Genomic DNA, 7,680 nt, shown 5'->3' with positions numbered 1-7,680 from the left:
GAGTCTCCATAACTGATAATTTAGTAATTATTATGATTTTAATAGCATGGGCCACTCTTTTAAATCAGATAGGTCGTGATATCAGAGTAAATACCATTATTTCTGCAAGCATGACATAAATTGAGGGAATATGGGATAAATTGAATTTTACTTTGCAACTTTGATCTCCTCACCTGCATTATGCTCAAGTAATCCCAGTCAAGAATATTTCTAATATTTTTAATCTCTGAAAATACCCTTCAAATACATCTATTCCTAGTCAGCAAAGTACTTAAGTATGTGCAGGAAAGGGGGTAGGTGGAAAGTCTGCTGCAAACAACCATTCAGCAGACAGACAGTCGTACCCAGAAGTGCCGACTTTCCCAGTTCCCGGGGGGTGCTCGACTTGTAGCCCATAAAATTAGTTTGCTAGCTTGCTATATTGCAGGGATCGGCAACCTTTGATATGCGGCCCGTCAGGGAAATCTGCTGGCGGGCCGGGACAGTTTGGTTACCTGTAGCATCCACAGGTTCAGCCAATTGCAGCTCCCACTGGCCATGGTTCACCATTCCAGGCCAATGGGGGCTGCAGGAAGCGGCGTGGGCTGAGGGATGTGCTGGCTGCCACTTCCAGCAGCTCCCATTGGTCTGGAACAGCAAACTGCGGCCAGTAAGACGCTGCAGGTAAACAAACTGGCCTGGCCTGACAGCAGATTTCCCTGACAGGCTGTGTGCCAAAGGTTGCCGAGCCCTGCTATATTGCATAATGTGTTTTCTTCATTGGTTTGAGTGATTATATTATTTTCTTGGGTTTTGTTTATGCTGAATTCCATTATATATTATTCATAATAGTTGGCTATAATGCAAGGAACCTACCTGCCTGTATCCTGTATGATTAGCTAGAGCAGGTCAGTATGAGTGTTTATAACCTTTGGCATAGCTAAATGGCTTATTGGTTACCCCTCTTGACACTGGGGAACTGAATGGGGGAACTGAACTGCTGAATATGTTTACCATAGGTCTGGAAAAGACTGCTAACTGCAGGGTACACTGCAGAACGTGGAAGTCATAAGTTAGGCCAAGGGTAATGGTTTTGGGCATGAGATAATCAATATTAATATGTATGACTATATGTCATAATATGTTAATTTATAGAGTAAGTGTACCCGAAGATTTATCTAGGTGAGGAAATAAGATTTGAGCATGATAGGTCAGAACCCTATAAGAAGGCAAACAACCATGCAGGAGGGGCACTTTTTCTTATCTTCTATCAAGCTATCAGCTCAGCTTTGCAATATAGCGTAGCTACTCAACACTCGAACCTAATAGCTACCAATTTGGAAGCCTGGGCCATCAAATTCATCAGGCATGCCAGAGACGAAGCTGGTCCTCTGTCTCCCACTACCGGCTCTTTAGGGAAGGGTGTGAGTATGCTAGTTCAAGTAGGTTTTTTTTAACATAGAGATGTTACCACAAGGGGTCATAGAATTGTATTACTTCTTTGTGAGTCTGTGTTTTACAGTGTTTATTATTCTTTTGTTCATTTTAATAAAGCTCTTAACAATTTGGTATTGTCCTCAGTATAAGTGTCCTTGCCACACAACCCGAGGGTCCTCTCACAACGTTGAACGATCTATGTTCTCTAACCCTGTAGCCTGAATTGGGACAAGAACCTACATATCTTTTGGTCAGATCATTGGCGAGCTGTAATAAACTAGCCCATAAATTCAGGTCAACAGACTCCCGCTCTGCCCCAGGCCCCGCCCCCACTCTACCCAAGCCCTCAAACCCCCACTCCTGCCCCGCCTCTTCGCACCCCCACCCCTCCCAATTCTTCCCCCTCCCCCTGCCTCTTCCTGCCCTCACTCCAGCCAGCATCAGACTCTGGTTGCTGCTGTGTTAATACATATACCGTAAGTGTTAGCTACAAACTCCTTGTGATCTAGTACAAAGAACAATGCAAAAGAAGAATCTGGCATAGTCTGGTTGAGGGAGGGGGAAGAGAGAGGGGAGGCTCTGACCCCAGGTGTATTATGGCTAGCTATAGGTTAATGAATAAGGCCTGATTCTCCCACTGAATTCAGGAGGATTTGAGATCATGCTTAAAATTAATTAATTAATTAATTGTACTAAGTGCTTTTCTGAATCAGGGCCTAAGGGTTCAATTCTAGAGTTCTGCAAATAATTGACTTTTCACTTTGCTGGCTGATCTAAAAAAATCCGGGGGAAAAATGTTTGGGGGTCAAACAAAATATTTCAGTTTTGAGGGGGTTTATTTAAACTTACAATTGAAGTAAATTTTGAATAAAAAAATCAAAATATTTTTTCCAACTTTTGTTGTTGTAGACGGAAACAATTTGGCAAATTCCACATCTATTTGCAAAATGTTTTGGTCGACTCAAATCTGCATTTTTTCAGTGAAAAAAAACTTTTAGATCAAAAAAATTTGACCCATCTCTGCTGTATCCCATCACCTTTTCTCACACTAAGTAGTTCCTTACTCTACTCTGCTAAATGTAAGGGCAGCAGAATCAGACACTATGCTAATATACATATGAACATTTTAAACAATTGGTAGAAATTCTGTTAATATTTAAGCAATATATTTAATCTCAATTTGAATAATAATATCTTGCAGCTAAAGAGCCCATTGTAAAGCTTAAGAAAATCAAACAGAAATAAATGCTAATAATTAATTACTGATGAGACTAAATATTCAGTCTGTCAGCTTCCTCAGATTTGTGCTACAATGACAAAGTGGGCTATTTAACGCTAATTATCTGCTGGATTTGTTCAGTGCCTGTGGTGGTCTTTTGCAGTAAGTTGTAAAGGAGGGTGTCAGACTGGTGGGGAATGCATCTCTGCCAATGGGGCAGTGTAGTGTCTTTGCGCTTCTGGTTGGACAGGCTCAAGATGCCAGGAGGGTAAATTCCCAGATTTATGTTTCATTTGCACCTGAGGTAACTCAAATGCTAACAGTGCCTGAGGACTGTAAATGTGCCCAGATGGCAGCCTAATTAGAGATGTGTGGGAATGAAATCTTTTGCCAGACATGTGACTGCAGTCTGATCAGACTGATTATGATTGGCTGAATGTGTAAGAAGTAGTTGGGAGCAGCCTCATATGCCGTAAAAGCCATTTAATTTGAAGAAACAGACCTTCTCCTGGCTAAAATGGCACCATTACTTTTCTATTAGGATGATAAAATGGAATTGGATTATACACCAGTATACGGTGACTGCAAGAATAATGGAAATGTTCTGAATGAGCTTGTGGTATAACTGCAAAGCCAATAAAAACATTTTAAAAGGAGTAACGGGCTGATAATTATGCAAATGACAGTGCTACAGTAAAAGTGGAGGAGCTGCTCTATAGCTGGTGACATTAATTCCAAGTTACTTTGAGCTACAGTGTCATAGGTTCATTAAGGATTGTGTGACTGAACACAGGATGGGTTGCTTGTAGAACTTCTAAGTGAACGGTAGCTACAGGAATGCATTTAGATTATTCTCGTCTAAAGCTTTAAATATATAGGCCAAAACCTCAACTGAGAGAAAATTGCCATAGCTCTGTTGTGGACCTACATTGATTTATACCACTGGAAGATCTGACCCTCAATCCTCAATATTTTATATCCCACATCAGGTTACTAGTATCCTAGTTCTATTGATGCTAGTATTTATGATGTCTGAGGGAGGAAAGCCCTTCTTTCCTTCTTTGTTTTTCTTGTGCTCTTAATTAATCCAACATATTTAAAGTGTAGCAAGGAACTTCTTTTTTTAACCCATTCTTCCTTTCCAGAAATTTTCCTCAGGGGTGTTGGAATGATGGAGCTTATGTGTCTCCTGGAATCTGCAGCTGTCCAGCTGGATGGGTCGGTGGATCATGGCATTTAAGTAAAATACTCTGATATTTCTTTTTTCAGTATTTTATGTATTTGTTTGAACTACTGTTTTAGTATTCAGAGCATCGATGCCTGACAAAGCCACAAATGAATGACCCCGTCCTAGTCTGTCAAGGCTAGCTTTGTGTAGTGGTGCCCCCAGAGATCTAACTAAGGTGGTAAATATATGGCTTGTGTGCTTGGTAAAAGGCTATAGAGCCTTTCATCTCTAAGTCACTGGTTCAAATCCAAGTTTTGGTTGGTAGTCCCCCCAAATCATTATCTAATGCCTTTTGTGGGCCTACTTGAAATGTATTTTGTGGTCTTAGATCAGTTCCTAGTCAACAAGTTTCCACATCACAAAGAAACCCACCACTGGTGCTAGTTGGCAGTGTCATTAGAGAGGTCAAGGAGAGGGAAATGACACATCCTTTTACACTAGAGGTGTTTGCTCCTACAGTTTGACAGGTTACTGTTGGGAGGCATCCTGTGTTCCTCTTAATCCAAGGGTAAATAAAGGACTGCAGTAAGTAGGGCTGTTAGTCCAATACCATTCCCAAGCACTTATGCCCAGATCCTCAAAGGTATTTAAGCATCTAGCTCCCAAAGGCACCTAGACCTTTGAGGATCTGGGCCCTACCCCTTGTTGAGCCACAGTAACAGCCATTCACCTTTCCAAACAGTGATTCATATAAGAAGGGAAGATTTTAATCAACTCAGAGCTGCCCCATATGCTCTGTAACAACATTGCTCTGAGAGCCAGTCACCAGGAGGTACTATCTTTGGGGAGTAAATGGTGCAGACTTCCTTCCTGCTGGCTCAGAGACTGAGAGAATTGCTCACTAGAGATTGTCCTTGAACTCAGTTTCCTGTGTGGTAGTACTCAGTGCTACCCTTTGAGTCTCTGGATAAATCCTCTAGGTTAATCCTTTTGAAATGAATGACCCAGTGAAAAGAACTGTTTATGAAATCCCAGAGTCATATGGGCCCTGGATTTCAAGCACTGCAGAAACACTAATGCAGCTGATATTGGCAAGGAGACCTTACAAATAAATGCTGTAATATACTCATTTATAGGAGGGACACCACCAATCAGATCCCTGATGAAACAGCTTATCTCTTGTTCTATCTAATGCAGGTAGACAGAGGTACAGAGGTTGCCCTGAGGTTCAAGGGTAGATGTGGGGCATTTTGTGGAGATATCACAAAATGCCTGGTGCCAAAGATTTCAGTTAGTTACAGTCTTGTGGAATAGACAGTGATAGAAAGGATCAAACGCTTCAAATTGCTGATTTTTTTTGAGACTGCATCAGTTGTGGGGCTAGTGATCATTTCAGGCACAGCAGCCACCAAACCACTGTCACTTTGAATTTCACATTTGGGGCTTGTGCCAACAGCAAATTACAACACCCCCACCTGGGCTGATTTAGCTGGCACATTGCGGGGGGTGGGGCCAGGGCCCTGTCTGTTCACTGCCGCTCCCTGCCCACATGCTCTTGGAGGCGTACAGGAAATAGCACCTGCTTACTCCAGTATGCCCAGAGCCAAAGTCCAGGTAGCCCTTAGAGCTATAACAGGAATTCTTGTTCTCCTTATATCCCCATGCAGGCATACAGCCCAAGTCACAATCCAGCCATACAGGGAGAACTGGAGTTAAGTTTTATATTTTCTCTCCTCATAAGATGGAGGACAGAAAAGGGGAATGGAGTGTGAGTGAAATTAGACACAACATGACTGGATCCCAGGGAGGAGCATGAGGCTAGAATTCAAAGACAGTCATTGCTTACAGTACTTCCATTATGCTTTTATTGATATTGTCCCAGTACTGTCACTAGGGAACAATTCTGCTACTACAATGAGCCGTGCAAGAAAAATTAAACTGTGTTGTATGGTAGATGTACCATATATCTGGTGTATCATTTCAGCTGTTTGTAAACTGCCTTGTCAACATGGAGGAAAATGTGTAGTGCCAAATATGTGCAGATGTCGTTTGCGACACTCTGGTCTACAGTGTACAAAGACAAGAAACAAATGAGCCATCTTCCTCTGGAGATGAGCAGTGTTGCTTTAATGAGTATGGAAGAGAGGGAGGAGATTTGTTTTAAAAAAAACAAACCCTAATTGGTCTTAAATAGCTTTTTGTTCCCAGTATTTTAAAGAAAAGCTCTTCTGTATGAAAGGGAAAGTATTTTTAAAATATTCCAGGCACAACAAATGAATATGTATCCAAGTACTTTTGTTTGCTTTATAAGTAGAATAATTTTGTCAGTGGGTGCAATTGATGTTGAAGTAAATATTTCCTTTTGAATAAAGCATTTACTTGCCTTTTTTCTTATTTATTTCTCTTTGGTTACCATAAATAGAAGTATTGTCACTCATCAATAAGCTTCCTACATTAATAGCTGATAATAATAAACATTTGTGTTTTTAAAACCTTTTGTTCATCTTTATGTTCAAAAGTATATTGTAGCTGAAGTGATGCTTATCTTTAATAAGATCATCCAGCCATAAGGGGGTGCTCTTCTCTATGGTAGGAATAATTTATATGTAACCCTTCTGCCGAGCCGAAACGATAGCAGCAAGGGCCGGGTTCAATACATAGGGATCCCTTCCCCACAACATAATGCAAAACCAGCTTGAGCCCCCACCCAGTGACCTGGGAAAATCTTACACACACCCCTGGGTGCCTCGAAGAGGCAATACTTCCCCTCTCGCAAGCACAGAGTCTTGGTGTAGCAGAAAAGGTTTAATTACATGACAAACAACAAGCATTACATTGGGAAAATACCTCAGCTAGAGTTCATAGGTCAAACCGTGAGCAAAGACCCACTCCAGCAAATTGGGCCGTGTCCTTCTCTCGGGGCCCTTGAGTCCAGCAACCCCCAAATCACCCACAGTCCCAAAAGTCCCACAATCCAAAAGTCTCTGTCCCGGGTCAGTGCAGCCCCAGAGTTCAAGAGTCTCTCTGCAGACGTCCCCCTCCCCAGCCTGGGTAGAAAGGGGCACCTTACTTGGTTTTGGGGCCAACTGCCCTGCCTCTTCATGGGGTTCTGCTTCCACTAGTCATCTCCGCAAACAGCTCAGCTCCGCTTGCTCTGTGGGCTGCTCCGCTCTGCCAGCTGCTCTGGTCCACCAGCTGTCCTGTGAGCCACTCCAGCCGTCCTCGCGAGCTGCTTGGCTCCACTCACCCAGTGGCTGCACAAACTGCTCCACTCCGCTCTGCCAGCTGCTCTGCTCCACGGTATTGCTTCAGGCTCCCCCACTCATTAGCACAGTACTCAGTGCTCTCAGCTCAGCAAGTCCAGCTCTTCAGTGATTTCAGCTCTTAGTGATTCCAGCTCATAGCAGGGGAACCCAGTGCCCATGAGTTCAGCTCAGTAACCGGTATCTCGATTCTTAAGGGACTCAAAAAATTAACTCTGACATTCCACAGTGGAGAGAGGCATAGGTGGAACTGGTGCTTCTGGCTCACACAAGGAGCCTGCACCACCAAGTACAGACATCTGTCCCCAGCCTCTCTCTTTTCAATGGGTTTTGGAACCCATGTGCCCCATCTAGCAAGCGCTATCCAGCTGACAATGAAACCCCCCATCACAAAACAATTTTGTAGTTCCCCATTTACCCAATCAGGGTGACAACATTTCATTCCTCCTGCCCCAATAACAAAGAAATTGGGGATCCCACAGCGGTGAAAATAGCCATCCCAGGCTGCTGTGTGCTATGCTAATGGGAGTGGGAGTGCCAATGCAAATAATTGAAATACCAATGCGAATACATGAAACTTCTTTCTGCACTCCCCATAATTTACCACCAGATGT

General features: G+C 42.9%; 1 pseudogene; it reads left to right on the top strand.

Moving 5' to 3' along the window:
- Nucleotides 1-1,409: 1,409 nt before the first annotated feature.
- On the top strand, nucleotides 1,410-5,897 carry LOC123363282 (annotated as a pseudogene).
- The last annotated feature ends 1,783 nt before the right edge of the window (nucleotides 5,898-7,680 follow it).

Source organism: Mauremys mutica, chromosome 2 (genome assembly GCF_020497125.1).
Source record: "Mauremys mutica isolate MM-2020 ecotype Southern chromosome 2, ASM2049712v1, whole genome shotgun sequence".
NCBI lineage: Eukaryota > Metazoa > Chordata > Testudines > Geoemydidae > Mauremys > Mauremys mutica.
This window is presented reverse-complemented; position numbering and strand designations above follow the sequence as displayed.